The 7,500-nt window shown below is 39.5% G+C and overlaps 1 protein-coding gene across 1 annotated transcript in view; it reads left to right on the top strand.

Annotated features, from left to right (window-relative positions):
- LOC123514584 overlaps positions 1–7,500 on the top strand; it is a 16,026-nt gene that overhangs the window by 586 nt on the left and 7,940 nt on the right. The gene's annotated exons all lie outside the window — the stretch shown is intronic.

A 7,500-nucleotide genomic window follows, 5' to 3' on the forward strand; every position in this document is an offset into this window, starting at 1 on the left:
TGACTAATTAACGATTTATTTAAACTTTTGAGTGCAACAAAAATTCTTTTTTCAAAACATCACTTAATGACACCAGACACTATAATCACAACTTAAGACGCGATGTTTCCTGGGGTTTGTAGATAAGATGGGTGTTTTGACCCTGAGGGTCATGGGAACCCCAATTATGGAGTTCTACCCAAGAGGTAGTGCAACAATTTTTATACCTGTTATGGATGACACAGTGTCTCAAATGGACAAAAATGTAATTTAAGACATAAAAATGTCTGGGGTTACTAATTAAGACGCCTTCTAATTAATGACTAATTAACGATTTAATTAAACTTTTGAGTGCAACAAAAATTCTTTTTTCAAAACGTCACTTAATGACCCAAGACACTATAACCACAACTTAAGACCCAATTTGCCCTGGGGTTTGTAGATAAGATGGGGTGTTTTGATCCCTGAGGTCATGGGAACCCCAATTATGGATTTCTACCAAGGAGGTGTGCAACACTTATACCTGTTATTTATGAAACAGGGTCTCAAACGGACAAAAATGCCAATCCCTGCAACAGGGACAAGTGCATGCTGCATACACTTTTCCTTTCTTAAATAATTCAATTTTCCATGATTTCGTTTAGTTGTTGGCATAATCATTGACCACATTGCATATTCGTGAAATTGGAGGCTCACATCAATGATAAGGTACAGTACAATTTAGTTTAATGGGAGAAAGTGTACAAACAATACAGATGTAACATCAATAGGGCTACGGCATGCATTAGCCCTCTTCAGTACAGTGGATACAGAGAACATGGCATGCCGCCGCATGGTTTACATTGAAACTGACTACTGCCATTGGAAAGGTCATTGCAGAATCAGGTGGGCCAGCAATGCTGACTGACTTGGGGGTACTGGCACCTGGTTCTCTTCGAGGATTCATTGAATGCTTGAGCTACAACCGCTGCAAACGCCTCCATCCAATGCTAGCCCTTGCGTTAGAGACACTACTTTTTCGGCGCTTCCTTAAGGATAATGAGAACTCTGACCTGCTCCTATTGGAACTACAGGATGTCCCCCTCCTCGAAAACAAGGAAGATGTTGATCGTGTCTGCAACTCGCTACCATTTGTAGAGCTATTTGAGGCTTTTGAGAACTTCAAGAGCAGAGCTGAAAGTGGAGACCTTGGTCCAACCGCACAGTTTTGGACTATGTATATCCGGTTCATACAGATTTACCACATGGTTGACCGCGCTGTCAGAGAAACAGACATCGATCTCTTCATCACTATGTTGACACCAATCATCGATCTCTATTTTGCCACAAACAGACTGAATTACGCTCGCTGGATGAGCAAGTACCAGCTGGATTTGATGAATCTACATGAATCTCATCCCGGTCTCCGGCAGATTCTCGAGGATGGCGGCTTCTCAGTCAGGAGATCAGACAATGACTTTGCACGGATTCCAGTCGATCTGACCCTGGAGCAAACGGTCAATGCTGATGCGGCCTCCAGGATGACAGGATACACCTCATCCACGAACAACTACAGTTCAAGAGTACGGTGGAGTGTTACAAGAGCAGCCGCGCAGCACTTATCAATGAAGCTCTTGCTGCAGTCGGAATGGGCAATACAAGATGCAGTCAAACTGACCTCAGTCCCGCCAGAATCAGGAAAGACAATGAAGACCTCCAAAAGATCATCAATCAGATTGAGTCTTGTGCCAATCCATTTTCACTCGACACAAGCTTGCCTCTGATCAACATTAGCACTGGGAAGAGTCTGTCCGATGCCGCAAGTGCATCGCTGTTGAAGATTCCAGAAGACGGCAAGGATAGGCATGAAACCTTTGTCAAAGAATGTCTTGAAAGTGCGGAACGTTTTGAAAAACCAATTCGCAAACATCATCTCCGCACATTTGCAACTGAATGTGTGGCAAATCGAAAAGCAGGCAAGAACACGAAAGAGGCACAACTCAAATGCAACAGTGCACTTCTTGGCCGCATTGCCTTCACTGCAGCAACAAGTAACACTGACCTAGAGCATGTCTTCTCATTCCCATTGACACCTGTGCCACTCTCAATGTGTCATAGTGATGGGACGATGGTTCATACAGACAAAAGCAAGTTGTTCAAACTTCTTGAAGGTACTGTTAGTGACCACGGTAGCCCAACATTTATTGGAACTCACATCATCGACGGCAATTTTCAGTTTCACAGCATGTCACCAGATCAGCCAGAAACATATGGGGAGCTCTCACGGAACATCCTGCTGACTAGTTTGGCGTACAAGTCCCGGAGGATCGACATCATTTTCGATACTTACGAAAGACCATCAATTAAGGACTGTGAGCGAGAACGCAGAGAAGCTGTAGTTGGAGGAAAGTTGGTTATTGAAGGACCTCAACAGAAGAGAGACTCAAACTTCAGGAAACAACTTGAGAGGGAGTCATTCAAACGAGAGTTGCCTGTCTTTCTAACGAAGGATTGGTCAAACAGCAACTACCTGCCCCTTCTAGATGGAAGACAGGTGTTCTTGGGAGTGATGGGAGAGTGCACGCGTTATTTCGTGGATGATGGCGAAGTGAAGTCAGAAGCAGTTCCGTCTTTAAACTGCAACCACCCTGAAGCTGACACCAGAGTCATCCTTCACATGATTGAAGCGGACAAGAATACCCCTGGTGACATTGTTGTTCGAGCTTCTGACACGGATATTCTGGTGTTGCTACTCCATCACATCCATAGAATCACAGTCACAGTCTGGATGGAAGTTGGTACTAAAGGACAAGGTAACCTGCGTTATGTAAACGTTACGAAGATTGCTGCCGTGATTGGCAAATCTATGTGTGCTGCACTCCCCGGCCTACACGCCTTCACTGGATGCGATTACACCTCTGCTTTTTCGCGAAAAGGCAAGAACCGGCCTTATTCAGTTGTCAGCAAAAGCGACAAGTTCCAGAGGGCATTTGAATCATTGAGCAAAACTGTCCTAACAGAGGAAGTCATCGCGACCTTGAAGGAATTTGTCTGTGTACTGTACGGAGCGCGTAAACCTGTTCCATTAAACAAGCACCGGTTCAATGTGGTCGAAAAAACCTACAAGAGAAAGGCAACAGCAAAACATCCGTTTGACAAACTTAAAAGCATTGAGGGCAGCAGCATTCCACCCTGTGAATCTGAACTTGCACCACACATTGATAGATGTGCATTTGTTGCCAGACTTTGGGGCAGTGCGCATCAGAATGACCTGCAGAAAACACCCGCATGTGGTTGGGAAATCATTGACGGTGAATTTCGCATCATTTGGTTCAATGGTGAACAGATGCCCCCCTGCCCTCATTCCAGAGATACCGTCCGAAGGTGGGACATGAAGATGGAATAGATGATGATGCCGACGAAGATCATGATCCTCTGCTTGGGGATATGGAGTCATCGGATGACGAAACCAGTGATGAGTTACATGAGTAATGTGTCGAGACGCTGGTCCATTTGTTCAGATAAACTAAGGAAAGGGGGGTGTATTTGATTAGGAATTTTCAGTAATGGCATTAGGTGCATTAGCTAATCAATCGCCAATCGTAGGACAGCAGTTCATCAGTGGTCAAAACACCCCATCTTATCTACAAACCCCATGGCAAATCGGGTCTTAAGTTGTGGTTATAGTGTCTTGGGTCATTAAGTGACGTTTTGAAAAAAAATTTTGTTGCACTCAAAAGTTTAATTAAATCGTTAATTAGTCATTAATTAGAAGGCGTCTTAATTAGTAACCCCAGACATTTTATGTCTTAAATTACATTTTGTCCATTTGAGACACTGTGTCATCCATAACAGGTATAAAATTGTTGCACTACCTCTTGGGTAGAACTCCATAATTGGGGGTTCCCATGACCCTCAGGGGTCAAAACACCCATCTTATCTACAAACCCCAGGAAACATCGCGTCTTAAGTTGTGATTATAGTGTCTGGTGTCATTAAGTGATGTTTTGAAAAAGAATTTTGTTGCACTCAAAAGTTTAAATAAATCGTTAATTAGTCATTAATTAGTGCGTGTCTTAATTAATAACCCCAGGCATTTTCACGTCTTAAGTTGTGCCACTTTCTTTTTTGGGGTATTCTGAATGCAACAAACTTGAAATGGATGTTGCACTCAAAATTATGATTAAATGGGTCTGGGGGTCACATTTTGGGGACCCTCAGGGGCCAAACCCCAGGATTGTGCAACTTAAGATGCCCCATCCCTTCATCCAGATGCAAAGTACAATAGAATTACACCCTCAAACCTTTTGCACTCAATACTATGAATAAAAGTCAGCTAGCTCTCCAACTATTGGACAAGGTCAAGGAGTTTACCGTGTACGTCAGTTAAATGAGGATAGCATGAGTAATCGTGTAGAAATAAAGAATCGCTGTGTGATTTTTTTTTTAATATTAAGGACGGTTCTAGATACATAAAAGTTAAGCATGAAGCCGTTGGATGGGGAGAAAATACATTTACCTTTGAATTTCAGAGAGAGAAGTTAAGCCTCATGTATAAAGTGACAGTTTCAAAAAATGAAACATTAGACATGAAAGATGAAGAAAAAAAAATGGAAGATGAAGCAGATGTAAACTGAAAGACGAAGAGGTACTGTATGAGATACATGATAGATGAATCTGGAGGAGTTGTCATAGTTGCGATACGAAATTATAGCTCAGACAGATGGGAAATATGTGAGTGAAGCAGGTACTGAACTCAGTGAGGACGAGGAGAGAAGAATGGCGAGGATAGAGCATGCAGATGTGTTCACTGTAAGACATAAGACGAGAAGAAAGTCTTGCGGTAATTTTCGCATGTAGATAAAGAAAAATCATTTTTATATTTGTCAAGGTAATCGTATTAGAGCCACGCATCACCAACTAAACTGAGTTCACCACGAACAACAACATATCTTAAACACAAATACTAAATTCTTTCCTTCAGACAATGACTTTATATTAAAAAAAAAAACAATTTGATATGCATGGAACAGAATAAAACAAGTCATATTACACTGATAGGCGCCGAATATGAAATAGCAATCAGTCAAGAACAAATTGGTTGTGATTGAAATCTTATTCATATAAATATTATCGAGCATGAATAGTTTGGTATATTCATATTTTCCTGTTTAACGCTACAGATGTTAAAAATACTTCAAGCTTAATGCTATAAGTTAAGACAGCCTTATATATATATATATATATATATATATATATATATATATATATATATATATATATATATATATATATATATATATATATATATATATATATATATATATATATATATATATATATATATATATATATATATATATATATATATATATATATAAATATATATATATATATATATATATATATATATATATATATATATATATATATATATATATATATATATATATATATATATATATATATATATATATATATATATATATATATATATATATATATATATATATATATATATATATATATATATATATATATATATATATATATATATATATATATATATATATATATATATATATATATATATATATATATATATATATATATATATATATATATATATATATATATATATATATATATATATATATATATATATATATATATATATATATATATATATATATATATATATATATATATATATATATATATATATATATATATATATATATATATAACATGATTTGTCTCAATTAGATATCATTCAAGATGTCAGATTTCAAAGGTTAACAGTTTTGACTTATGAATCCTGTCTTACAAGTGTGATAATAAATAATCATATACATACATAAGCCAATGTGTGTGTGTGTGTGTGTGTGTGTGTGTGTGTGTGTGTGTGTGTGTGTGTGTGTGTGTGTGTGTGTGTGTGTGTGTGTGTGTGTGTGTGTGTGTGTGTGTGTGTGTGTGTGTGTGTGTGTGTGTGTGTGTGTGTGTGTGTGTGTGTGTGTGTGTTGTGTTTTTTTAACGTATGGAAGAGGCCAGCCAAGGGCAAAAAAAAAGTTAGAAAAAGCCCACTTGAGCGCTGGCTCTCCAAAGAGTACAAAAGTGCCAAAACCGTCAGCCAGAATTAGGGGAGCAAATGCCTCGATACCTCCCTCTTAAAAGAAGACAAGTTGTAGGAATTTGGAAATACAGATGCAGGGAGGGAGTTCCAGAGTTTACCAGTGAAAGGGATGAATGATTGAGCGTACTGGTTAACTCTTGCATTAGAGAGTTGGACAGAATAGGGATGAGAGGAAGAAGAAAGCCTTGTGCAGCGTGGCCGCAGGAGGAGGGAGGCATGCAGTTAGCAAGATCAGTAGAACAGTTACCATGAAAATAGCGATAAAATATAGAAAGGGATGCAACATTTCGGCGGTGAGAAAGAGACTGAAGACAGTTAGTCAGAGGAGGGAGTTGATGAGACGAAGAGCTTTCGATTCCACCCTATCAAGCAAAGCTGTGTGACTGGAACCCCCAAACATGCGAAGAGTACTCCATACAGGGACGGATAAGGCCCTTATACAGAGTAAGCAGTTGGAGGGGCGAGAAAAACTGGCGGAGACGCCTCAGAACACCTAACTTCATAGAAGCTGTTTTAGCAAGAGATGAGATGTGAAGTTTCCAGTTAAGATTATGAGCAAAGGACAGACCGAGGATATTCATTGTGGAAGAGGAGACAGTTGAGTGTCATTGAAGAAGAGGGATAGTTGTCTGGAAGGTTGTGTCGAGTTGATAGATGGAGGAATTGAGTTTTGAGGCATTGAAAACTACTAGATTTTCTCTGCCCCAATCGGAAATTTTAGAAAGATCGGAAGTCAGGCGTTCCGTGGCGTCCCGCGTGATCTGTTAATTTCCTGAAGGGTTGGACGTCTCTGAAAGAACGTGGAAAGATGTAGGGTGGTATCATCAGCGTAGGAGTGGATAGGGCAAGAAGTTTGGTTAAGAAGGTCATTAATGAATAATAGAAAGAGAGTGGGTGACAGGACAGAACCCTGAGGAACACCACTATTAATAGGTTTAGGAGAAGAACAGTAGCCGTCTACCACAGCAGCAATAGAGCGGTCGGAAAGGAAACTTGAGATAAAGTTGCAGAGAGAAGGATAGAAGCCGTAAGAGGGCAGTTTTGAAATCAAAGCTTTATGCCAGACTCTATCAAAAGCTTTTGATATGTCTAACGCAACAGCAAAAGTTTCACCGAAATCTCTAAAGAGGATGACCAAGACTCAGTAAGGAAAGCCAGAAGATCACCAGTAGAGCGACCTTGACGGAAGCCATACTGGCGATCAGACAGAAGATTGTGAAGTGACAGATGTTTGAGAATCTTCCTATTCAGGATAGATTCAAAACTTTAGACAAGCAAGAGATTAAAGCTAGTTTGAGGGGTTAGAACGGTCACCCTTTTAGGAACAGGCTGAATGTAGGCGAACTTCCAGCAGGAAGGAAAGGTAGAAGTCGATAGACAAAGTTGGAAGAGTTTGGCCAGGCAAGGTG

The sequence above is a fragment of the Portunus trituberculatus genome, chromosome 38 (genome assembly GCF_017591435.1).
Source record: "Portunus trituberculatus isolate SZX2019 chromosome 38, ASM1759143v1, whole genome shotgun sequence".
Classification (NCBI taxonomy): Eukaryota; Metazoa; Arthropoda; class Malacostraca; order Decapoda; family Portunidae; genus Portunus; species Portunus trituberculatus.